Source organism: Hordeum vulgare, chromosome 7H, assembly GCF_904849725.1.
Source record: "Hordeum vulgare subsp. vulgare chromosome 7H, MorexV3_pseudomolecules_assembly, whole genome shotgun sequence".
NCBI lineage: Eukaryota > Viridiplantae > Streptophyta > Magnoliopsida > Poales > Poaceae > Hordeum > Hordeum vulgare.
The window spans coordinates 410591542-410618475 of record NC_058524.1 but is presented as its reverse complement, the minus strand read 5'-3'; the positions used below and the strand labels follow the sequence as shown (position 1 = coordinate 410618475).

At 43.3% G+C, this 26934-nt stretch overlaps 2 pseudogenes; both read right to left on the bottom strand.

Moving 5' to 3' along the window:
* Nucleotides 1-23066: 23066 nt before the first annotated feature.
* Nucleotides 23067-26199, bottom strand: LOC123408985 (annotated as a pseudogene).
* Nucleotides 23652-25662, bottom strand: LOC123413460 (annotated as a pseudogene).
* Nucleotides 26200-26934: the final 735 nt, after the last annotated feature.

Sequence of the window (26934 nt, the reverse complement as noted above, 5' to 3'; positions counted from 1 at the left end):
GAATCAAAACCAATATTAAATTTTGAGCTTCTTTCCCCTCACATTCCAAATTACCATGCTCTAATTTATTGCAAATTAGTTCAAACCTACCAAATCTAAACATGTTCCCACTTGGCACATGTTTACTAGTAGGTTATAAAGCACCTACTCAAAAAGTACCTCACATTACTCTCCCCATCACCAAAAAATAGGCCTTTCTTGTTAGTCGTTTCTTCTGTCTGCCATGGCTGGTAGGAAGGGGGGATCTAGGTCTAGATATAACTAGGGAAGAAAGACCAAGGCCATGGAAGCAACCGAGAGGTACCGCCGCCGCGCCATGGAAGTGCTAGAGAGCTCCGTCCACGTCGCGTTTGCCACAATAGACATGTCCGACGATGTGGACGCCTCGGAGGATCTTTCGTGGAGACGCGAGGGCTCTAACAGTAACAAGCGCATTAGCCTTGAAGGTGAACTGGATGAGCTAACAGTGTTGCATTCCTCAACCAGTGATGACATGCATGCTGAGCTCGATAACAAAAAGGAGGTGATCGATGCCTTGGTGAAGTTGCTGGAGAAGAGCAACACATCGCTTAACAAGGTGACCAACTTCATCGTGAAACTTATAGGCGAGAAGGCAAAGATCCGCGACGAGCACGACAAGCAGAAGGAGCAGATCGCTACCTGGAAGAAGTTGCTCAAGGCGAAAAGTTCCTCGGAGGGGAGGCTCGAAGATCTCGTTGAAGAACTTTTGGAAGACTTGGCGGAGCTTCACATAGAGTGCGAGGGGATGGTGAAGGAATCTGTGGCGCGTGTCCAGGAACTTCATGTGTCCGTGAAGGGGAGAACCGACGCTCTCCAGCAAAAATCTGGCATCATGGCTACAATGCACAAGATGGAGGAGGAGAAGCAGGTGGAGATGAAGATCATGGAGGCGATGAAGAAGGAGATTGAGGAACTCCACGCCCAACAATCTATCAAGAATTAGAAAGCAGCAGCCCAAATCGTTGTATGTGCCTTCCTTCTTCAGCCTCTTCCTTCTTGTTTTGCCCCTATGTCTTTGGGGAGGTGCCGCATGTGGCATTTTTTTTATTATCATGAATATGTAAGACAATTATTATCCTTTTCTGGTGAGAATTTTTCGTTGCGTTATTCCATTCGTAGGTACATGTATATGAGTCAAAACCATGCGAAATGTCAAGTTCTCAGCAAGGCACGAACAAAACAATGCTTACGTTGAGTGGGCAATGCAATCACAAGCAAGCTAGTCCTTCCGTCCAAGCGCATTAACCACATGATAATTGATAAACAACATGTCACACACAATTAATTTAGAAGTTGGGAGCGAGGCGAGCGGAGGGTGGAGGTCAAATTCTCACTTCCCGATGAGCCTACGCAGTAGACTACTCTCATGTGTCCCATTGAGCATGCGAGGTGGACATCTCTCATGCATCTCATCGAGCATGCATGGAGGACAACTCTCACGCGTGCCTTCGAGCATGCATGGTGGAAAGCTCACACCCTTGTGTCCTTAAACAAGTGCATGCGTGGCACTGCAGTATCAAGTAAAAAAAAGTTGGATGTGTGGCACCAAATGTTTATCAGAACGCACATGATTTCACCTAATGAACTATTTGTGATAATAACGAGGCAACAATGTGTTCTTTATGTTGCCTATTGTTGTGTGAGCCTTCTCAAATTGGAAACAACATGGTAAAAGATCTCTAAGTTTCCTGAATTTCGTACGAGTTTGGTGTTTACGGGCATTGAAAAACCAAGATTCGCAATGATTGCGGCCGATCTATCATGCCTAAATGTTTCTGATTCATTCCATTCATTGCATTGGAACTAAGCAAGCACCTAAGGAGACAAACATAATTTTCCAACAAATTTTCGTGCACTATAGCATGTACTTCTAGTTCAAAATTTGAATAACACATATCAAATCCCTAGAAAACTCAATTAATGTATAAAAAAGGTCTAATTGGTACACTATATTAGGACGCATTGAATGTAGTTTTGCTCCCAAAGATAACATGTTCCCTATTGAAATCATGAGGCTTCTTGTAGACGCTTTGGCTTGTAAGATGCATGTCCCAATATTTGTCCCAAATTGGTCAAAAAAATTAGCACACCATATATGTGTCTTGGCATGACATTTGGTAAGTTTCGTAAATTTCAGACGAGCATTGGACTCTCAAGGGTTTATAAACAAAGATTCTCCATGTTTGCGGCCAATTCACGATGCCAAGATGTTCGTAATTCATTCACCTTTAGTGCATGGGATCTAAACAGGGACCCAAAAATAAAAAACTGGGTTTAATCCATTTTGGTACCTTGGAGCACGTGCTTGTAGTTCAAATTTGAGTTCTTCACATTAAGTGCCTTGAAAACACATGTTCCCTATCGAAACCTCGAGGGTTCTCATTGGAGGCTCCGATGTGTACGAGGTTTGTCCCAAATTGGTCAAAAATTACCATATCATATAAGTGTTGTGTCATGACACCGGTTAAGTTTCAAGAATTTAAGACGAGTTTTGGATTTATGGGGATTTAAAAGCCAAGTTTCTCAATGTTTGTGGCCTAGTAACGACGCCAATATGTTTGTAATCCATTAACATTCACTACATGCATCTAATGCATGGGACCTAAATAGGGACCTAAGGACACAAAAATGATTTTTCTAACCCATTTTGGTGCCCTGGAGCATGTGCTTGTAGTTAAAATTTGAATTATTCACACTAAATGGCTAGAAAACTCAATTAATGTATAAAGAGGGCCAAATGAGGCCTAAATAATTCCACATTTTAGCAATGCACTTATATTAGTCTATGTTGCATGTAGAAAAAAATGTAAGGTAATAAGAGGCATTGAATGTCGTTCCACCCAAAGAGGTGACATGTTTCCTATCAAAACCACGATGCTTCTTGAGAGAAGTTCTAGTGTGCAAGATACTTGTTCAATATTGGTCAAAATATTTACCATGGCTTATAAGTGTCGTATCATGACTCTGGGTAAGTTTCAAGAATTTTAGACGAGTTTCAGATTTATGGGGATCTAAAAGCCAAGTTTCTCAATGTTTGCGGCCTATTCACGATGGGGAGATGTGTGTAATCCATTCACATTCATTGCATCTGACATAAACACGGACCCAAGGACATAAATATGATTATTCAAGCCATTTTGGTGACATGGAGACTGTGCTTTTAGTTCCAATTTGAATAATGCACATTAGATGCCTAGAAAACTCAATTCATGTAGTATAAAAAAGGACAAACAAACCATGACTAGTTTAAAGCAATTCTATGCATTCTCTACGAGCCCGTGCATGTGTAAGCACTGTGTGCGCACATGGCGTGCTATCTCGAGCTTACTTATTTCGTAATTTATCAATTATATGTTAAAATGGTGTTCTATCCAAACACGCTTCTCATGCCACTCTCCTGACCGGTCTCCCGTGACTCCCCCAATCGGTCTCTACCACTCCCGCAATCGGTTTCCCGCCAAAGCGCCAACCCTGTCATCAACCTCCTCGACGAGGAGAACAAGAAGAAGCAGTCCGGATAGAAAGAGAGGCATCGCGCCATCGAGCACGAGCAATACATCATCATCAGTCCATGTAGGCATTGGCAGCACCGCCATGCCACCATCACACACTGTTTCTAGTACTAGCAAAAACATTGACGATATGTGGCTTGTCCCATGAGTGCCCATCGAGACACGCCTTATAAATGCTTGGAGGGAACCCTTATCAACAAGATACAACTTCCCAGCCCCTATCTGTTTTGACTAGAACTCAGAAGTTCAGCATGCCTTGGATTGAGTGGTCCAAGGATGGGTGACTGGTTGGGAAGTCGCTAGATCTCAAGGTTCATTTAGGCAGTGTGATACGATCACTACATGCATTTAGCGGCAAATGTGTGTACTGATCTGTCAATTCGACAATAAATCTTGAGATCCTTGTTTTGAAAATATTGCAAGTGATTTTCATTTGTTGTTTTGGAAATTTTTGTGTGTGTGTCAACCATGCCTCCGTTTTGCGGTTTTGAGATCCTTGTTTTCAAAATATTGAAAGAAATTTTCTTTTGTTGTTTTGAAAATTTGTGTGTATTTGTGTGTGTGTGTGGACCATGGCTCCGTTGTACGTTTTTCGACGACGAAACACCTATCGATGGCCCCTAGGATCTATATATATTTGTGTCATCCCTTTGGCTCACAATGATGGAACGCCACCCTAGTTGTGTACGTTATGTGGGTGTGTCAAGTGTGTGTGCATGTGTGTGGGGGTGGGGGGGTGGGTTTGGGGGCACCGTACGGGTGTAACCTAGGTATAGTATACATATATATAATCCCGGGGTATGCCCAGTTTTCTGAGCCACATGCATGACACATAAAGGTGTTGTGCATTGGTATTTAAACACTGGACCACACCCTTTTCCTATCTACGTTTGACTATATGCACCCGATGGTGTTCTTCTAGTCCCTCTCAACTAATCTTCGCCGACGCGCCAACTCGTGGGCCCGTGTGGTCTATATCGTCCCTCTTGACCAAAACTAAGGTGTATATATATACATATTAAATAAATATTGTAGCATATCTCTAACGTAACAAGATGATCCAATGGAGGGATTGAGAAAATATGCATTTATGTGTCCTCCGCAAAAAAGCATTTCAGCTTGCATTGACATAAAATATATATCGACCTACTTGTTCTTTTTTACAGGACACATAACGTCGTATTTTTTCCGATCGCTCTGTTGGATCATGTTATATTGTAGGTGTGGTGTTTCAGTATTGTTTTCATAATTTTTAGGAACTTCCACACCATTGAAAACCTTAACTAATTTTGTGGCAAGCTACGATAGAAAATCCTACTCCTACACACACACACACACACACACACACACACACACACACACACACACACACATATATATATATATAATTGTGTCGCAACTACATGTGGGTGTTAGCAAGACCATTTGTGTGTCGCTTTGCGAGTTTCCATTCATTGTCCAAGAAACAGGAAAAAATCAAACATTTCGGTCGAGGGTACAACGAGAGGCATAAGCATTGTTGGTATTTTAATTACAGGAAATGCATATTGAGTCCAAAAATCACAAAAATTGATGTGTCATCATGGCGTGCTCTCATGACCCCATGTAAAATTTTTGGTAAGTTTTGATGATCACACCTTTGAAACTCGAGCATCTCACAATAAGTATCATAGTTTCCAAAAGGAGATGCAACATTTCACACTCTAATCATCGGTGACTGCATCGTTCCGCCTTTCAAAAAATCCATGGTAAAAAATCATCGATATACCCTAGGTTTGATTTTCTGGCCCATTTAATGTCTCGTCTGCTGTATTTGAGACATTTTTTGCATTTACCGTGCATTTAGTGCATATAAAATCAAAACCCTTCTACACCAGCATGTGGGTGTTAGCAAAGAAGGTGTAAAAATCATTTGTGCCTCGCTTTGCGAGCTTTCATCCAGTGTTCCAGAAGTGGGGAGTAGTTTCAAACATTTTCGGCTATGAGGTGCGGCCATCGGTGTAGGCTTAGTTGATATTTTAATTACACAAAATTCAGATCGAGTCCGGAAATCATGTAAATCGGTGTCTCACCATGGCATGCTGTGACTACCCCGTGGATTTTTTTGGCAAAGTTTGGAACAAGTTTTGATGATCGCTCCTTAGAAACCGGAGCGTCTCACAAGAAGGATCATGGTTTCCAAAAGGAGACGTGTCAATTCAAATTCAAGTGGCATGTGACTTCATCATCTGGCCTCATATAAATTTCTATGGTATGAAATCACCATTGTACCACGTGTTTGATTTTTGGGCGCATTTCAGGCATCGTTTGCTATATTTATGACATTTTTCGAATTTAACGTGCATTTTGTGCATATAAATCAAATCCCAACCGCAACTGCATGTGTTGATGAAAGAGATGAGGACTATCGTTCGATCTGGGAGCATCCAACGATGCAGAAGTACGATCCGTGGGGTTTGGGTTCTAGCCAATTAGAATGCATGACTCACATCACACGCACAACATAGGGGAGGGGGCATCGTCCACGGCTTTCATGAATGAATTGTGTGATATTTGAGAACGAGATTGCATATCTCTTGTTGATACATACTAGAGTATTAATAAATAGTTCAAATTCATTGCTTGAGCTGACAGCACATCAACGTCAACATATTAACGGTTCTTACATCAAGAGAAGACCGGACATAACTTACAAATTCAGTACACGTGATAGTTCTAAATAGAACAAATAAGTTGCAAGTTAGGCACAAAAACTAGTCTTACAACTTAATTCACATCTACATGGCGAAACTGGGATCATTAGGTTGACGCTGAATGAACTTAAGTTTCCTGCTGATTTTACGCTTCTTTGTTTGGATGGTGCATGATCCCTTCGTTGGCAACTCAACAAATTCATCGTACTCGTCCTCATGAGCAACATCCTGGATGCACATTACCCTCCTCTTCCCATGCATCATTACATGGCAGTTCTTATGCAAGGGGTATTTCACATAGAAAATCTAGGTAGCATTACTCGCAAGAATGAATGGGTCTGTGTGATATGCCATCGTTGTCTTGTTAACACATTTCTTCCTGTAATCATCAACCTTTACCTGACTAAGAGGGATAGTGCCACCTTAACTTTCACATAGTTAAGCTCCCAAATCTCTTTAATGGTTCCGTAGTATACCCTTTTATTAGCTTCATCTATAGTCATGCATTCTATTCGAACAGAGCTATTCTAATATGAGGTCTTCTCATCACGTTCCTCAATGTTGAACATGTAACCATTTATGTCATACACTTGGTACATCAACACCCTGGGTGATGGATTTTGTGACAACCACATAGCAATGTCATCCATGGATCCTTGTGACAAACGATTCTACAACCATCTAGCATAGTCCTTATTGTGCTCCTTCATCTCGACATCTATTGGATACACCATTGGTAAGAAGCTTTGGCGTATCTCCGCAAGTGTTTGTCAGCATAGGCGCCGAGAACTAGGTTGTTAAGCAGTACCATCAAATGGGCTTTGTCAGCAAAATCTCCGGATGCAGCCTTTTGCATGCCAGCAAGGACTATCTTACCTTTTAGCCTTCCCTCGTGGCGAGAGAGGGGCAAACCTATAAGTCTTTGTTTCATGTATTCGGTGCAAAACTTAACCTCCTCCTCCCTGGTATAACCTTGTAGGATGCTTGCCTCTGGATGGCTTCCGTTCCGACAATAGTGCTTTAGTATTCCCATGAACCGCTCGATACATGTTGCGAATAAACACAAGACCTATTTAATGCCACCACTTATCCTGAATACTATTTAACATTGGAAGGTATATGAGGCTTGTGCCATTGTTAACTCGCTTAATGAAGAATGGCATGGCGGGGCTCAGAGTGTTATCACCAAGCGCGCTGAAGAAGGGATGAGATCAACCACCAAGCTCCATAGAGGATAACCAAGAAAGGAGTACGAGCAAGAGACTTACTCATCGGCGAGAACCCAGCGGCGATGGGGCGCGAAGGCCTTGAGGGCCCTCTACCACTGCCCCCGGAGGTGAACAGGGGCGCAGACGGAGCCGCACGCTCCTCCCTGCCAGGCTCGCCTCCGGAAGACGTCATGGAGGACAGGGAAATGAAGAGGGAAGGAGGTTATCTCGCTGGGACAAAAGGAGGCCAGAAGGAAGCTCAAGATTGCAGTGTCTCCCCCTTGACGGGGGCAGGGGCATATTTATAGGCGAACCACGACTACCAACCGTCATGGGAGCGCGAGCGTCGCGCGCTCCACGAAGGTTGCGAGGTGGGCCAATGGGAGCGTTGTCTCCCACGTCGCTTCACGTGTCTACCCATCGGTCACGTCCGTGAGGGCCGTTGGGAGTGGTCAGGCCGAACCGATGCCATTCAATGAGAACAATGATGGCCTATGCGGTTCTTGGAGATTGTGCCATCATGGCCTGGCGTTCCCCGGACGCCTCGAGGAGCGAGAGCATCACCGCATGGCTACCAGACACGTGTGCCGCCTGGCCCGCAGGCAAATAGGGTCCACGACGCTTTAGGCCACCCTCAAGGCTTTGCCGAGAAGCCAACCCACGCGCGCCGTGGGCCCGAGGGCTACTGTCGGAGTTCTGGGAATGGGGGTAACCAGACCCGCGTGTCTGTGGCCCAGGGCTGGCCCACTTCATCAACGAGACGAAATCAGGCACAATACCACTCGAAGTAAGGCCCTCATGAGGGGCCAAGCCTCGCGAGGAAGAACAACACCAAGACCTCCGGAGGGCTCCCTCAGGACCCCTCCGGAGCGGCGGACACTCCGAGGCAAGTCCATGCCTCAGGAGTCAAGGATGACGTAGAGGAAGGACATGCGGGCAACACGCGAGAGAACCGTGCAGTTTCCCCTTTAGTGCAAAGGGAGCAAGGACGTACGCAGGTTCCCAAGGCATCTTCCAAAGGTTTCCATTCCGGTGCAACGAGACCTCCGCCGCCCGCGAGCGGAACGAACGTCACCCACGGGCCCGCTCCTACATCGCTAGCAGTGGCTTTGCAGACAAGGACCACCTTTGGACAGGGGAAGCATGTTCCCCTGTCCCCCTTTGAAATTGGTCATTGTGGGACCCCTTCCTGCAAAAACGACAAGGGAAGAGGACCAGGGGCGCCACTATATATAGAAGAGAGGGTACTCCATAGCAGGCGGCCGATCCATTCATCCATACACTTCCACCATCCAGAAGCCACCAAGCCTCCGGAGGCGTTCCAACACTGTACTAGTTCATCCGCCTCCCTCCACGAGAGGCAATCCACCAAAGCAGGAGTAGGGTATTACGCTTCATAGCGCCTCGAACCTGGGTAAACTGTTGTGTCCTCTGTCTTCCTCACCATCGAGTGAGTTCTCCGTCGTTCTCATCGGGTAGTGAGATAGGCAAGGTGAGTTCTCGAGAAACCCTCGCACACGCCCCTGAGTTCGAATCTTTAGGGTTTTGCGGAGCCCGAAATCCGACACTCGCAACCTCTACGGACGGCCATGGGGCCCGTCGACTATAGGTCTTGATACGTCCATTTTGCATCATGCTTTTATGTAGATATTTATTGCTTTGGGATTTTATTACACTTCACGGTATAATACTTATGCCTTTCATCTCTTATTTTACAAGGTTTACATGAAGAGGGAGAATGCCGGCAGCTGGAATTCTGGCCTGAAAAAGGAGCAAGTTTGAGATATCTATTATGCGCAACGCCAAAAGCCATGAAAATAAACGAGGAATTGTTTTGGAATTTATAAAAAATATTGGGCAGAAGAAGTACCAAAGGGTAGCCACCAGGAGGCCACAAGCCTGCTAGGCGCGGCCAGGGGGTAGGCCGCGCCTAGGGGGCTTGTGGGCTCCTTGTTGGCCCTCTCGCTCCCTTCCTTTGCTATAAGGAGGGTTTCGTTCCACAAAAAAACAAGAGGAGGCTTTCGGGAGGAATAGCCGCCACCACCAGGTAGAACTTGAGCAGAACCAATCTAGAGCTCTGGCAGGGCCGTCCTGCCGGGGAAACTTCCCTCCCGGAGGAGGAAATCGTTGCCATCGTCATCACCAACACTCCTCTCATCGGAGGGGACTCATCACCATCAACATCTTCACCTGCACCATCTCATCTCCAAACCCTAGTTCATCTCTTGTAACCAATCTCCGTTTCACGACTCCGATTGGTACTTGTAATGTTGCTAGTAGTGTTAATTACTCTTTGTAGTTGATGCTAGTTGGATTACTTGGTGGAATATTATATGTCCAGATCCTTGATGCTATTCAATACCTCCCTGGTCATGAACATAATTATGCTTTGTGAGTAGTTACTTTTGTTCTTGAGGACATGGGATAAGTCTTGCTATAAGTAATCATGTGAATTTGGTATTCGTTCGATATTTTGATGTGTTGTATGTTGTTTTCCTCTAGTGGTGTTATGTGAACGTCGACTACATAAAACTTCACCATTATTTGGGCCTAGAGGAAGGCATTGGGAAGTAGTAAGTATATGATGGGTTGCTAGAGTGACAGAAGCTTAAACCCTAGTTTATGTGTTGCTTCGTAAGGGGCTGATTTGGATCCACTAGTTTAATGCTATGGTTAGACTTTGTCTTAATTCTTCTTTGGTAGTTGTGGATGCTTGTGAGAGGGGTTAATCATAAGTGGGATGTTTGTCCAAGTAAGGGCAACACCCAAGTACCGGTCCACCCACATATCAAACTATCAAAGTAGTGAACGCGAATCATATGAACTTGATGAAAACTAGCTTGACAAAAATTCCCATGTGTCCTCGGGAGCGCTTTACCTCCTATAAGAGTTTGTTCAGGCTTGTCCCTTGCTACAAAAGGGATTGGGCCACTTTGCTGCACCTTTGTTACTATTATTACTTGCTACTTGCTACTTGCTACGAATCATCTTATCACACAACTATTTTTTACCGATAATTTCAGTGCTTGCACAGAATACCTTGCTGAAAACCACTTGTCAGATCCTTCTGCTCCTCGTTGGGTTCGACATTCTTACTTATAGAAAGGACTACGATAGATCCCCTACACTTGTGGGTCATCAAGACTCTTTTCTGGCGCCGTTGCCGGGGAGTGAAGCGCCTTTGGTAAGTGGAATTTGGTAAGGAAACATTTATATAGTGTGGTGAAATTTATTGTCACTTGTCACTATGGAAACTAATCCTTTGAGGAGCTTGTTCGGGGTTTATTCACCTCGAACGGAAGAACAAGGAGTTGCTCCTCAACCTTCTGCACCTACTGAAAATATTTTTTTATGAATTTCCTTCGGGTATGCTTGAGAAACTGCTGGCTAATCCTTTTACAGGAGATGGAACATCACATCCCGACTTGCATCTAATCTATGTAGATGAAGTTTGTGGTTTATTTAAGCTTGCAGGTTTGCCCGAGGATGAGGTCAAGAAGAAGGTCGTTCCCTTATCTTTGAGGGATAAAGCATTGACATGGTATAGGATATGTGATGATACTGGATCATGGAACTACAACCGATTGAAATTGGAATTTCATCAAAAGTTTTAACCTATGCATCTAGTACATCATGATCGGAATTATATTTATATTTTTTGTCCTCGTGACAGAGAAAGCATCGCTCAAGCTTGGGGGAGGCTTAAATTAATGTTATATTCACGCCCTAACCATGAGCTCTCGAGAGAAATTATGATTCAGAACTTCTATGCTCGGCTTTCTCATGATAATCGCACCATGCTTGACACTTCTTGTACCGGTTCTTTTATGAAGAGAGATATTGACTTCTAATGGAATTTATTGGAAATAATTGAACGCAACTCTGAAGATTGGGAGTTTGATGAAGGTAAGGAGTCAGGTATGAATCTCAAGTTTGATTGCGTTAAATCCTTTGTCGAAACAAATACTTTTTGTGATTTTAGCGCTAAATATGGACTTGGCTCTGAGATAGTAGCTCCATTATGTGAATCATTTGCTACTTATATTAATCTCCCTAAAGAGAAGTGGTTTAAACACCATCCTCCCTTAGAGGTCAATGTAGTTAAACCCAATCCAGTTGAAGAGAAAGTCATTGCCTATAATGATCCTATTGTTCCTAGTGCTTACATTGAGAAACCACCTTTCCCTGTTAGGATAAAGGATCATTCTAAAGCTTCAACTGTGATACGTAGGGGCTACATTAGACCACCTACACCCCCTGAGAAAATTAGAGTTGAACCTAGCATTGCTATTATCAAAGATCTTCTGTCCGACAATGTTGAGGGCCATGATATTCACTTCTGTGAAGATGCTGCTAGAATTGCTAAACCTCATGCTAAATTTCATGTTGAGGGCCATGATATTGTTGGCACGCCTGTTGTTTCTGTTAAGATAGGAGATCATTGTTATCATGGTTTATGTGACGTGGGTGCTAGTGTTAGTGCAATACCTCAATCTCTATGTGATGAAATTAAAGACGATATTGCACCTGTCGAGATGGAACCTATTGATGTCACTATTCAGCTTGCCAATAGAGATATTATCTACCCTTTGGGAATTGTTAGGGATGTTGAAGTCTTGTGTGGTAAAACGAAGTATACTGCTGATTTCCTCGTTGTTGCTACCACACAAGATAGCTTTTGTCCCACATATTTGGCAGACCTTTCCTCAATACTGTCAATGCTCATATTGACTGTGAGAAGCAAACTGTCACTGTTGGCTTTGAAGGAGTGTCACATGAGTTCAATTTCTCCAAGTTTGGTAGCCAACCTCATGAAGAAGAGTTGTCTAGTAAAGATGAAATTATTTACCTGGCTTCTATTGCTGTGCCTCCTACTGATCCTTTAGAGCAATACTTGCTTGAGCATGAAAATGATATGCATATGGATGAAAGGAATGAGATAGATAGAGTTATCTTTGAACAACATCCTATCCTTAAGAATAATTTGCGTGTTGAACTACTTGGAGATCCACCCCCACCAAAGGGTGATCCTGTGTTTGAACTTAAGCAGTTACCTGATACTCTTAAGTATACTTATTGCTACTGTGACAACAGACCTTCCATGGCAACGGCGCCAGGAATCCTGCTGCTACGGCTACGCCTATAGGGACTTCCTTGGCAATTATGCAAATGATTTCCCTGCGACCTTGGAGCCTTGAGTTGCTGTTCCCTTGAAGAGGAAAGGGTGATGTAGCAGAGCGGCGGTAAGTATTTCCCTCAGTTTGAGAACCAAGGTATCAATCCAGTAGGAGGAGCGCTCAACTCACAAGTACCCGCACAAACACAAAGAGCTTGCACCCAACTATGAAGGGGTTGTCAATCCCTTATAGATTGTTTGCAAAGTGAGAACTGAAAGCAAAGAGTAAACAAAGCAAAGTAAAAGTGAAAGTGGAAACAATAGTTGTGAATTGACCCGGGGGCCGTAGTGTTCACTAGTGGCTTCTCTCATGAAAGCAAGTAGACGGTGGGTGAACGAATTACAGTCGAGCAATTGATAGAACCGCGCAAAGTCGTGACGTTATTTATGGCAATGATTATATCTATAGGCATCACGTCCAAAACAAGTAGACCGATACTTTATGCATCTACTACTATTACTCCACGCGTCGACCGCTATCCAGCATGCATCTAGTGTATTAAGTTCAAAAGAACAGAGTAACGCCTTACGCAAGATGACATGATGTAGATGAACAATCTCAAATCTATGATGAAAGCCCATCTTGTTACCCTTGATGGCAACAACACGATGCGTGCCTTGCTGCCCCTTCTATCACTGGGAAAGGTCACCACACGGTATGAACCCGAAACCAAGCACTTCTCCCATTGCAAGAATCATAGATCTAGTTGGCCAAACAAAACCCAAGACTCAAAGAGACTTACAAGGATATCAAATCATGCATATAAGAAATTAGCAAAGACTCAAATATAATTCATAGATAATCTGATCACAAATCCACAATTCATGGGATCTCGAAAAACACACCGCCAAAGAGGATTACATCGGATAGATCTCCATGAAGATCATGGAGAACTTTGTATTGAAGATCCAAGAGAGAGAAGAAGCCATCTAGCTACTAACTACGGACCCGTAGGTCTGAAGTGGACTACTCATGAGTCATTGGAGAGGCGATGATGTTGATGTAGAAGCCCTCCAACTCCAAAGTCCCCTTCGGCAGGGCACCGGGAAGGGTCTCCAGATGAGATCTCGCGGAATCGGAAGCTTGCGGCGGCGGAAAAGTGTTTTCGTGGATGCCCTGATTTTTTTTGCGATTTTAGGGAATTTATAGCCCAAAGATCTAGGGCAGGGGAGTGCGAGGGAGGCCACAAGCATGGTTGCCGCGGGCCCCCTGGCCGCGACAACAGGGCTTGTGGGCTCCCTGTGGGCCCCCTGCATTGGCCCTCACGTCCCCCGATCTTCTTCTGTTCGGGAAGAATTTATTCCGGGGATTTTATTCCGTTTGGACTCCGTTCCAAAACCAGATCTGAAAAGAGTAAAAAACACAGAAAAAACAGGAACTCACACTTGGCACTGAATGAATAAGTTAGTCCCAAAAAAGATATAAAAGGTATATAAAACATCCAAAGTTGACAAGATAACAGCGTGAAACCATAAAAAATTATAGATACGTTTGAGACGTATCAAGCATCCCCAAGCTTAACTCCTGCTCGTCCTCGAGTAGGGAAGTGATAAAGAATGAATTTTTGATGCTTTCATGCTACCTAGCATAGATGTCCTTTGTAACTCCTCTTATGTGACGTGAATGTTCAGATCCATTAGATTCAAAACAATAGTTTGCTATTGACGTGGAGACAATAATACTTCAAGCAAACTAGGAAGGTAATCATGAACTTTCAAAATAACAAGGCCAAAAGAAAGTTATCCCTACAAAATTATATAGTCTGGCTATAATCTATCATCCTTGCACAACGAATTTAAATCATGCACAACCCCAGTATTGGCCAAGTAATTGTTTTCACACCTTTACTTTCTCAAACCTTTTCAACTCTCACGCAATACATGAGCGTGAGCCATGGTTTTAGCACTATAAGTGGTGTGGAGTGTGGTGGAGGTTGCAAGACAAACAAGGAGAAGATGGTCACATTGACTAGGCATATCAATGAGCTATGGAGATGCTCATCAATAGATATCAACGTGAATGAGTAGGGATTGCCATACAATTGATGCACTAGAGCTAAGAGTATGTGAAAGCTCTTAAAGAAAACTAGTGGGTGTGCATCCAACTTGCTTGCTCACGAAGACCTAAGGAAATTTTGAGGAAGCCTATCATTGGAATATACAAGCCAAGTTATATAATGAAAATTTCCCACTAGCTATATGGTGGTGACAAAACGAGAGACTCTCAATCATGAAGATCATGGTGCTTAGTATGCACAAGTGTGGAAAGGTGGTAGCATTATCCCTTCTCTCTTTTTCTCTCATTTTTTTGGTGGGCTCTTTGGCCTCTTTTTTATTTTTATTTTTATTATTTTTTATTGGTGGGCATCTTTGGCCTCTTTTATTTCCTCACATGGGACACTGCTCCATCAATGATGATCATCACACTTATAACTCAAAACTTAGAGCAATGATGACTCTATATGGAATGCCTTTGGTAGTGTACTGTGACAATGATCTAGCATGGCATAGACATCAATGGGAACATCATGCTAGCTATCTTATGATAATGCAATGGTAATGTAGAAGTGGTGGCACATGTCATGGTGGTAGTTGCATGGCAATATATCTCGGAATGGCTTTGAAAAAGCCATAGTAGGTAGGTATGGTGGCTGTTTTGAGGGAGGCTAATGGTGGGTTTTGTGCACCGGCGAAAGTTGCACGGCACTAAAGAAGATAGTTATGGTGGAAGGTGAAAGTGCATCTAAACCATGGACTCATCATTAGTCATGAAGAACTCATATACTTGTTTTAAAAGTTTTAGTAGTAGCCGAAACAAAGCATTCAACGCATACTCCTAGGGGAAGGGTTGGTAGGTATAAACCATCGCGTGGTCCCGACCGCCACACAAAGGATGACAATCAATATACTAATCATGCTCAGACTTCATCACATAGCGGTTCACCATACGTGCATGCTACGGGAATCACTAACTTCAACACAAGTATTTCTAGATCCGCAACACCTTACTAATATAACTTCAATATTACCACAACCACAACTCAAAACTAATTGAGATGAATCAAATTTCTCTACTATTCAATGCACATGAAGGTGGAAGTTTTCATATCCCTTTGGATAACTACCCCTTTTTGAGACTACTATCATAGAATAGATCAACTACCAAGCTACACGCTTCCGTGCTCTAAAAGATATAAGTGAAGCACATAGAGCAAAATCAACTAGCTCAAAAGATATAAGTGAAGCACATGTGAGCTGAATTGTCCAACCAAAGGATATAAGTGAAGCTCGACAAAATCACGGTGAGTGCATGTCTCTCTCTCTAGGTGTGCATCAAGGAAGTTGTGATACAACAAAAATAAAAGACTCCTATGATACAAGACGCTCCAAGCAAAACACATAACATGTGGTGAATAAAAATATAGCCCCAAGTAACGTTACCGATGGATTGAAGACGAAAGAGGGGATGCCTTCCCGGGGCATCCCCAAGCTTAGGCTTTTACGACATCCTTGAATCAACTTGGGGTGCCTTGGGAATCCCCAAGCTTGAGCTCTTGCCACTCGTTATCTCTTTGTCCATAAGAACTTCACCCAAAACTTGAAAACTTCACAACACGAAACTTAAACAGAAACTCGTGATAACATTAGTATAAGAAAGCAAACCACCACTTTCTTAGGTACTGTAGCAAACTTAAATTCTACTTATGTTGGTGTTGGGTTACTGTATTTTCAATCTTCCATGGCTAATATCCCCGATACTATCCGTAGTTTCATCAAAATAAGCAACCAACTCAACAAAAACAGAATCTGTTAACAGCAGACCAGTCTGTAGCAATCTGTATACTTCGTATACTTCTCGTATTTCAAAAATTCTGAAAAATTACGACAGTTTGAAGAATTTACGTAGAAATCAGAAGCAAAAATAATCAACTCAAAAGCTCCTACAGAAATAAATGAAAATTCTTTTCGTGAGCAGAAAGTTTCTGTCTTTTCCAGCATGACCAAACGATCATCCCCAAGACTAATCATAACGGTTTTGCTTGGCCCAAACGCAAAAAGAAACACAAAAAACACAATCATAACGAATTATGAAAGTGTGGAAAACACAAAACAAAAAGAAAAATGATAGATTCGTTGGGTTGCCTCCCAACAAGCGCTATTGTTTAACGCCCTTAGCTAGGCAGGCAAAAGGTGATGGAATCACATATAGTCATCTTTGGTGCTCAAACCATAAGTAGCCCTCATCATAGATTCATAAGGCAATCTTATTTTATTTCTAGGAAAATTCTCCATGCCCTTCTTTAGGGGAAATTGAAATCTAATATTCCCTTCCTTCATATCGATGATAGCACCAATAGTCCTTAGGAAAGGTCTACCAAGAATAATATGACATGAAGGATTGCAATCTATGTCAAGTACAATGAAATCCACGGGTACATAGTTCTTATTTGCAACAATAAGAACATCATCGATCATTCCCATGGGTTTCTTGACAGTAGAATCCGCAAGATGCAAATTAAGAGAACACTCTTCAATCTCATTAAAACCAAGAATATCACATAAAGACTTTGGAATCGCGGAAACACTAGCACCCAAATCACACAAAGCATTGCATTCATAGTTTTTTATTTTGATTTTGATAGTAGGTTCCCACTCATCATGAAGTTTTCTAGGTATAGAGACTTCTAATTCGAGTTTCTCTTCAAGAGATTTCATCATAGCATCTACGATATGTGCGGTAAAGGCTTTGCTTTGGCTATAAGCATGCAGAGAGTTTGCAATGGATTGCATCAAAGAGATGCATTCAAACGAGGAGCAACTATCATAATTGAATTCCTTGAAATCCAAAGTGGGAGTTTCATTACTACCCAAAATTTTGATTTCTTCTACTTCACTCGCCACACCTTTATCATCAAGATAGGTGGGCTCCGAATCATTGGGGCATTTTTCAACCAAAGTGGATTCGTATCCAGCCCCTTCATCAATAGGTTTGACACGCAAAAACAAAGATTCAAGAGGAGTCACACCAAGCACGTTAAGATCTTCGTGATTTGCATCACTAGAACGCACCCTTTTAAACCATTCATGCCTAGCACGAATTTGGGCGGTTCTTTGTTTGCTCTCATTCATGGAGACACGCATAGCTTTTAAAGTTTCATCCAAGTTGACCTTGGGAGGAGCACATCTAATTTCCAAAGCATCAATATCACAAGGCATCCTATCAACGCTCTTAGCCAAATCGTCTATTTTGAGTAGTTTTTCCTCTATGGACGCATTGAAAATCTTTTGAGAGTTGATGAACTCTTTGATATTACTCTCTAAATCAGAGGGTAATTTGCTGTGATTTCCACAAGTGTTGTTGTAGGAATTGCCATAGTTGTTAGAGGAGTTACTAGGAAAAGGCCTAGGAACATAGTTTCCTCTAAAAGCATTGTTGTTGCCAAAATTGTTCCTACCAACAAAATTAACGTCCAAACTAGCGTTGCTACTCTCAATCAAGGAAGATAGTGGCATGTCATTAGGATCTAAAGGAGCATTTCTACTAGCAACCAAATTCATCAACTCGTCCATCTTAGCACTAATCGAGTTAATTTCTTCTATAGTGTGTACCTTTTTGCTAGCAGGTGACCTTTCAGTGTGCCACTGAGAGTAGTTGGTCATGATATTGTCTAGGAGTTTCGTAGCGTCTCCTAACATGATTTCCATGAACGTTCCACCTGAGGCGGAGTCCAAGATATTGCGAGAAGCGAGATTCAAACCAGTGTAAAAGATTTGTATAATCATCCACAAACTCAAGCCATGAGCGGGACAATTTCTAATCATTAACTTCATCCTCTCCCAAGATTGTGCAACGTGTTCATGATCAAGTTGCTTGAAATTCATGATATCGTTACGTAGAGAGATAATGAACATACTTGGATATGTAAGCATCTTTGCACTTATCCCAAGAATCGATACTATCTTTAGGCAAAGAAGAAAACCAAGTTCTTGCATGATCTCGCAACGAGAAAGGAAAAAGCTTCAACTGAATCACGTCATTATCCACATCTCTTTTCTTCTGCAAATCGCAAAGTTCAATGAAGGTATTGAGATGGGATGCGGCATCTTCACTAGGAAGGCCATAGAATTGCTCTTTCATAACAAGATTCAGCAAGGCAGCGTTGATTTCATACGATTCCGCACTAGTGGCGGGAGCAATCGGAGTACTAATAAAATAATTATTTATTGGTACTCGAGAAGTCACAAAGTTTGGTGTTTTCAGCGATGATGACTTCAACAAACCAACAAGAACACAAGCAAGCAAGAAAACTGGCGAAGGAAAGTGACAAAAGGCAAAAGAAAACGGCAAAGGATAAAGGCAAAAAGACAAATGAAAATGGCAAGGGAGAAAGGCAAATGAAAACGGCAAATGTGAAGTAGGGGAGAGGAAAACGAGAGGCAACTGGCAAACAAAGGTAAATGCAAGAGATGAGTTTGTGACACCTACTTGGATAGATCTCCTCCCCCGCAACGGCGCCAGAAATCCTTCTGCTACTGCGACAACAGTTCTTCCCTGGCAACGGCGCCAGGAATCCTGCTGCTACGGCTACGCCTATAGGGACTTCCTTGGCAAATATGCAAAGGATTTCCCCGCGGTCTTGGAACCTTGCGTTGGTGTTCCCTTGAAGAGGAAAGGGTGATGTAGCACAGCGGCGGTAAGTATTTCCCTTAGTTTGAGAACCAAGGTATCAATCCAGTAGGAGGAGCGTTCAAGTCACAAGTACCTGCACAAACACAAAGAGATTGCACCCAACGCTATGAAGGGGTTGTCAATCCCTTATAGATTGTTTGCAAAGTGAGAACTGAAAGCAAAGAGTAAACAAAGCAAAGTAAAAGTGAAAGTGGAAACGATAGTTGTGAATAGACCCGGGGGCCGTAGTGTTCACTAGTGGCTTCTCTCATGAAAGCAAGTAGACGGTGGGTGAACCAATTACTATCGAGCAATTGATAGAACCGCGCAAAGTCGTGACGTTATCTATGGCAATGATTATATCTATAGGCATCACGTCCAAAACAAGTAGACCGATACTTTCTGCATCTACTACTATTACTCCACACATCGACCGCTATCCAACATGCATCTAGTGTATTATGTTCAAAAGAACAGAGTAACGCCTTAAGCAAGATTACATGATGTAGATGAACAATCTCAAATCTATGATGAAAGCCCATCTTGTTACCCTTGATGGCAACAACACAATGTGTGCCTTGCTGCCCCTTCTGTCACTCGAAAAGGTCACCACACGGTATGAACACAAAACCAAGCAGTTCTCCCATTGCAAGAATCATAGATCTAGTTGGCCAAATAAAACCCAAGACTCGGAGAGACTTACAAGGATATCAAATCATGCATATAAGAAATCAGCAAAGACTCAAATATAATTCATAGATAATCTGATCACAAATCCACAATTCATAAGATCTCGACAAACACACCGCCAAAGAGGATTACATCGGATAGATCTCCATGAATATTCTGGAGAACTTTGTATTGAAGATCCAAGAGAGAGAAGAAGCCATCTAGCTACTAACTACGGAGCCGTAGGTCTGAAGTTGACTACTCATGAGTCATTGGAGAGGCGATGATGTTGATGTATAAGCCCTCCAACTCCAAAGTCCCCTCCGGCAGGCATCGGGAAGGGTCTCCAGATGAGATCTCGCGGAAACGGAACCTTGCGGCGGCGGAAAAGTGTTTTCGTGGATGCCCTGATTTTTTCTGCGATTTTAGGGAATTTATAGGCCAAAGAGCTAGGGCAGGGGAGCGCCAGGGAGGCCACAAGCCTGGTTGCCACGGCCCCCTGGCCACGGCAATAGGGCTTGTGGGCTCCCTGTGGGCCCCCTACCTTGGCCCTCACGACCCCCGATCTTCTTTTGTTCTGGAAAAATTTGTTTCGGGGATTTTATTCCGTTTGGACTCCGTTCCAAAATCAGATCTGAAAAGAGTCAAAAACATAGAAAAAACAGGAACTCGCACTTGGCACTGAATTAATAAGTTAGTCCCAAAAAAGATAAAAAAGGTATATAAAACATCCAAAGTTGACAAGATAACAACGTGAAACCATCAAAAATTATAGATACGTTTGAGACGTATCACTTATCTCGATGAAAAAGAGATATATCATGTTATAATTAGTGCTAGCCTTTCAGAGCATGAAGAAAAGAAGTTATTAAAAACTCTGAGGAAGCACCGTGCTGCTATTGGATATAGTCTTGACGATCTTAAGGGCATTTGTCCCACTCTATGCCAGCACAAAATTTAAACTGATCCCGATTCCAAACGAGTTGCCGATCATCAATGGAGATTAAATCCTAAGATGAAAGAGGTAGTTAGAAAAGAAATACTAAAGCTCCTGGAAGCGGGTATTATCTATCCTATTGCTCATAGTGATTGGGTGACTCCGATGCATTGCGTCCCTAAGAAGGGAGGTATTACCGTTGTCCCTAATGAGAAAGATGAATTGATCCTGCAGAGGATTATTACTGGCTATAGGATGGTGAACGATTTTAGGAAATTGAATAAAGCCACTAGGAAAGATCATTACCCTTTGCGTTTTATCGACCAAATGCTAGAAAGACTGTCTAAATACACACACTTCTGCTTTCTAGATGGTTATTCTGATTTCTCCCAAATACGAGTTGCACAATCTGATCAGGAGAAAACCACTTTCACCTGCCCTTTCGGTACCTTTGCTTATAGATGTATGCCTTTTGGCTTATGTAATGCACCTGCTACCTTTCAAAGATGTATGATGGCTATATTCTCTGACTTTTGTGAAAAGATTATTGAGGTTTTCATGGATGACTTCTCCGTTTACGGGTCTTCTTTTGATGATTGCCTCATCAACCTTGATCGAGTTTTGCAGAGATGTAAAGATACCAATCTTGTCTTGAATTGGGAGAAGTGCCACTTTATGGTTAATGAAGGCATCGTCTTAGGACATAAAATTTCTGAAAGAGGTATTGAAGTCGATAAGTCTAAGGTTGATGCGATCGAGAAAATGCCATGCCCTACAGATATCAAAGGTATAAGAAGTTTCCTTGGTCATGCTGGTTTCTATAGAAGGTTCATTAAGGACTTTTCTAAGATTTATAGGCCTCTTACCAATCTCTTGCAAAAGGATATTCCTTTTGTTTTTGACGATGATTGTGAGGAAGCCTTCGAAATACTTAAAAAGGCCTTGATAACTGCGCCTATTGTTCAACCACCTGATTGGAACTTACCTTTTGAAATCATGTGTGATGCTAGTGATTATGTTGTTGGTGCTGTTCTAGGACAAAGAGTTGATAAGAAGTTGAATGTTATTCATTATGCTAGTAGAACTCTGGACAATTCCCAAAGGAACTATGCTACTACTGAAAAGGAATTTTTAGCAGTCGTGTTTGCATGTGAAAAGTTCAGATCTTTCATTTTTGATTCCAAGGTGACTATTCACACTGATCATGTCGCTATTAAGTACCTCATGGAAAAGAAAGATGCTAAACCTAGACTTATCAGATGGGTTCTCTTGCTACAAGAATTTGATTTGCATGTTGTTGATAGGAAGGGTGCTGAGAACCCCGTGGCAGATAACTTGTCTAGGTTGGAGAATGTTCTTGATGACCCACAACCTCCTGATGATAGCTTTCCTGATGAGCAATTGAATGTCATCAATACTTCATGTAGTACACCATGGTATGCTGATTATGCAAATTATATTGTTGCCAAATATATACCACCTAGTTTCACATACCAATAAAAGAAGAAATTCTTCTTTGATTTGAGACATTACTTTTGGGATGATTCTCACCTTTATAAGGAAGGAGTAGATGGTGTTATTAGGCGTTGTGTACCTGAACATGATCAGGGACATATCCTACAGAAGTGTCACTCAGAAGCTTACGGAGGACACCATGCGGGAGATAGAACTGCACACAAGGTATTGCAATCAGGTTTCTATTGACCCACTCTCTTCAAGGATGCCTGTAAGTTTGTCTTGTCTTGTGACGAATGTCAAGGAATAGGTAATACTAGTAAAATGCCCGTGCTAAGCTACGGAACCACATGAAAGTAGAGCCAAAAGTAGCTTCTCCTTGTTCAGTTATTCGAAACATCCAATCAAGATCTTCTGAAGTTACATAAGAAATAACGGTTTATTTGTTTCCTTATCATATGTATTAATGGACATTGTTATACTTTGAAAGGTAAGCCAAAGCATTAACAATATGTTTGCTTTTGCATCATCATTTTATCGATACTCTATGTTCTGAACTTTAGTACATTCAATAGGTTACGAGAATCAGCATTTGAGATCTCTTCACATTTTACTGCATCCCCATTTTTTTTTAAATGGTATGCCACATTAACAACATTCCTTGAAAAAACACGCTTATAGATTTGAGAGGATTGAAAATCAACATAAGCCATGCTTACATACTATCAAAATGATGTCTGGATGTAGGTTATATAATTCAAGGATGGATAGCATGAGATAATAACTGGAGTTCTATAAACGTATGAAGATTTGGTGTACGTGCTTGATGTCGCCACCCCATGCCCACTCGCCACCTTATTATCCACTCGCCACCCTCATCCACTCAATAGCCTTGTCAACCTTATTCACCGCACTATAATACCTCACAAACGAGTTGTATGTCACCCTGTTTGGCATGCACCCCTTCTTCACCATTTCGTCAAACACCTCGTGCGCACGCTCAACGCGGTACGTCTTGCACAGACCATTGATATAGCAGTTGTAGGTCACAACGTCAGGCTCCAGCCCCTTCTCCCCCATCCTCCGGAACAGCCTGCCGGCCTCGTAGATCCTTCTCCTGGCGGCCTTCCGGCACCCGGTCCCCGCCCCGATCCGGCAGTACCAGGAAATGAGCACTGTGTAGGTGTAGGAGTCAGGCTTGCAGCGCGCGCCGGGGCGCTCCATCTGGTCGAGCAGGAACCTGGCATCCTTGAACCGGTCGTTCCGGCACAGCGCGGCGAGCAACGTGTTGTAGCACTGCGCGTCCGGGGAGCACCCACAATGTCAAGGGCAGTGTCTTCTGCTGACTGCAGAAGCATTATGAATCCCTTCATAATATCACCTGTGGAAAATAGTTCCAAGCTGAGCGAAGAAAGAAGTACAGAAGCCATCTCCTTCTCGCTGTTCTTCCTGTCCATAGCAAGAGTGATGAGCTTCTTGAGGAACATGGCGTTGTATTCAGGGGCAGAAAGCTCTTGAGGGCTTCTAATAAGTTCTGGGACGTCATCTGAGAGGAAATACTCCTCAATTATGTGACCAGATTCTTCTTTGAAACGCTTGACCTTTTCACTGCTTGCATTCCACATATCTTCATCAGGTGCAACAGATTTACAGAATGAAGCATCAAGCCACCCTTCAGATATGGCTGCTGAAAGCAGCTTGTCAAAAAGCGTTTTGGCTAAAGGAACATCAAGGCTCATGTCATCAACACTCTCAGCAGCCCTAGAAAAACCCTTCGACACTTGATTAGAACTGATCAAACAACCCGTCGTTGATTCCTTCAACAACTTCAGGATTAATGGCTGCGACGACAAATTCTCCATACCAAGGATGAGAGCACATTTCACAACCTCGTGATGGAAGAATGGAAGGCCCAGCTCCCTTATGCACCTAAAGGCTTCATCTGTATCACCACTCTCAATGTACTCTCTCAGAATATCCTGGATCCTCTTTTTCGCCTCTTCTACAGTAAAGTGTGTGCTCCCGCCCCACTTGCGTTCAACTAACTCCGCATGGTGAGGAGCTGACAAGTAACTCTTCTCAGCAACCTGCAGAACTTCAATACCTTTTGAAGATTCTGGAAGCAATGCTCTGGCCCGAGTGAGAAAAACGGGAGGCAATATTTCATCAACAATGGACGTGCCACAAAAACAGCCAAGACATCAACAACGTCTGGTATATCCACAGATAGATCTTCTATTGACTCTAGAAGCATCATAAAACTTTCACTCATCTTCGAGGAGTCCAATAGATCAGCATACAAGGCAGACAATAGAATTGATGCCATTTCTTTTTCTTTATCATGGCGGTCCATTGCCATGGATATGAGCTTTTTCACAAAGTAATTGTGAAACTGATCGGATCCAAGACTCCTTAGCTCAGAAACTGCCAGTTCCACATCTCCTGTACTATAATACTCCTCAATTACTGGAACTACAAGCTTTCTATAGTCATCTAATGTAGCAGGAACCTGCATTTTGCACAGAAGCATCGCTAGATTATAACATCATATCAACAGAGAACGAAATGTTTGTAATACTATTGAGTGTAGATAGGTCAAACCTTTTTAGTCCCATTAACTATTTTGCCCAACTCTTGGGATGGTAATGGATTTGCATCTCCATGGTTTTCTTGTTAAATTTTCCCACCATCTTCTGAAAGCAGCATAACCAGGGTTACAACAACATGCATAGGAACTATGAAGAATAAGATAGTATTTCGAAGCAATAAACCTATTCTAAATCTACGCATGAGTAACAGTACAAAAGAACTACATATTGTCCTCCCGTTCCAATTAATTCCCGAGTGAGTGTGAATCATTATGTAACAAATCAAGAGAGAAAAATTTCAAATAATTTGGGAACTCACTTTCATCACAGTGACAATTGCATTAATAAAGTTTATGAACAGTGCAAGCAAGCAAACTCTACATCTTTAGATGCCCGCACTTAATATCACAAAAGTGGACACATAATGATACCTCACAAACGAGTTGTATGTCACCCTATTTGGCATGCACCCCTTCTTCACCATTTCGTCAAACACCTCGTCCGCACGCTCCACGCGGTACGTCTTGGACAGGCCATTGATATAGCAGTTGTAGGTCACAACGTCAGGCTCCAGCCCCTTCTCTCCCATCCTCCGGAATAGCCTGCCGGCCTCGTAGATCCTTCTCCTGGCGGCCTTCCGGCACCCGGTCCCCGCCCCGATCCGGCAGTACCAGGAAATGAGCACTGTGTAGGTGTAGGAGTCAGGCTTGCAGCGCGCGCCGGGGCGCTCCATCTGGTCGAGCAGGTACCTGGCATCCTTGAATCGGCCGTTCCGGCATAGCGCGGCGAGCAACGTGTTGTAGCACTGCGCGTCCGGGGAGCACCGGAGCTGGCGCGCGCGGTGGAAGGCGGTGAGGGCCTGCCGCGGGAGGCCCTCCTCGTCGAGCGCGGCGGTGGAGACGAGCGGGGCGTGCTCGCGGAGGAGGCTGAAGAGCGCGGGGAGCGCGCGGGCACGGGCGAGGGAGAGCGCGGCGAGGCGGAGCGGGGCCTTGGTGAGCAGGACGGCGCGCGGGCTGGCGTCGGAGTGGGACCAGTTGAGGAAGGCGAGGGTGAGCGTGGCGGCGCCTCAGCGGTGGTAGGAGAAGGACGGGGAGGGGAAGGGCCGCTGTGGGCAGAGGCGGCCCGCGAAGCGCGGGAGGATGAGGCGCGGGATGGCGGCGAGCGAGGAGGCCGGGGAGAAGCCGCGGAAGGTGGGGGACGGGCGGAGCGCGGAGTCGAAGCGGCGGCGCTGGAGGAGGGCGGACCGCGGGTTAGTTCGGATTAAATACATGGGGTTTTTCATAAAAAGTAAAAAACGGTTTGACCCGACTTACGGAAGGACTGCGGGTTAATTACCTGAAATGACAAGGACTTTTCTGCAAAAACGCCGTGACGGACGACAGAAGCGCTCCGCGCTTTATTATTAGGGGAGGTCAGTAAACGTCACGAGATGCCTATGAATTATTCACTTGTCATTGAACCATTTGATGTTTGGGGTTTTGATTATATGGGACCTTTTCCAAAATCCAACGGGTATACTCATATCCTAGTTGCTGTTGATTACGTTACTAAGTGTGTAGAAGCTATCCCAACCAGTAGTGTTGATCACAACACCTCTATCAGGATGCTTAAAGAAGTTATTTTCCCTAGATTTGGAGTCCCTAGATATCTAATGGCTGATGGTGGTTCACATTCCATTCATGGTGCTTTCCGTAAAATGCTTGCTAAGTATGATGTCAACCATAGATTTGCGTCTCCCTATCACCCTCAGTCCACTGGTCAAGTAGAGCTAAGTAATAGGGAACTTAAACTAATTCTGCAAAAGACTGTTAATAGGTCTAGAAAGAATTGGTCTAAGAAGCTCGATGATGCACTGTTGGCTTATAGAAATGCTTATAGGAATTCCATGGGCATGTCTCTGTACAAAATGGTTTACGGTAAAGCATGTCATTTACCTCTCGAGCTAGAGCAAAAGGCTTATTGGTCAATCAAAGAGCTCAACTTTGATTTCAAACTTGCTGATGAG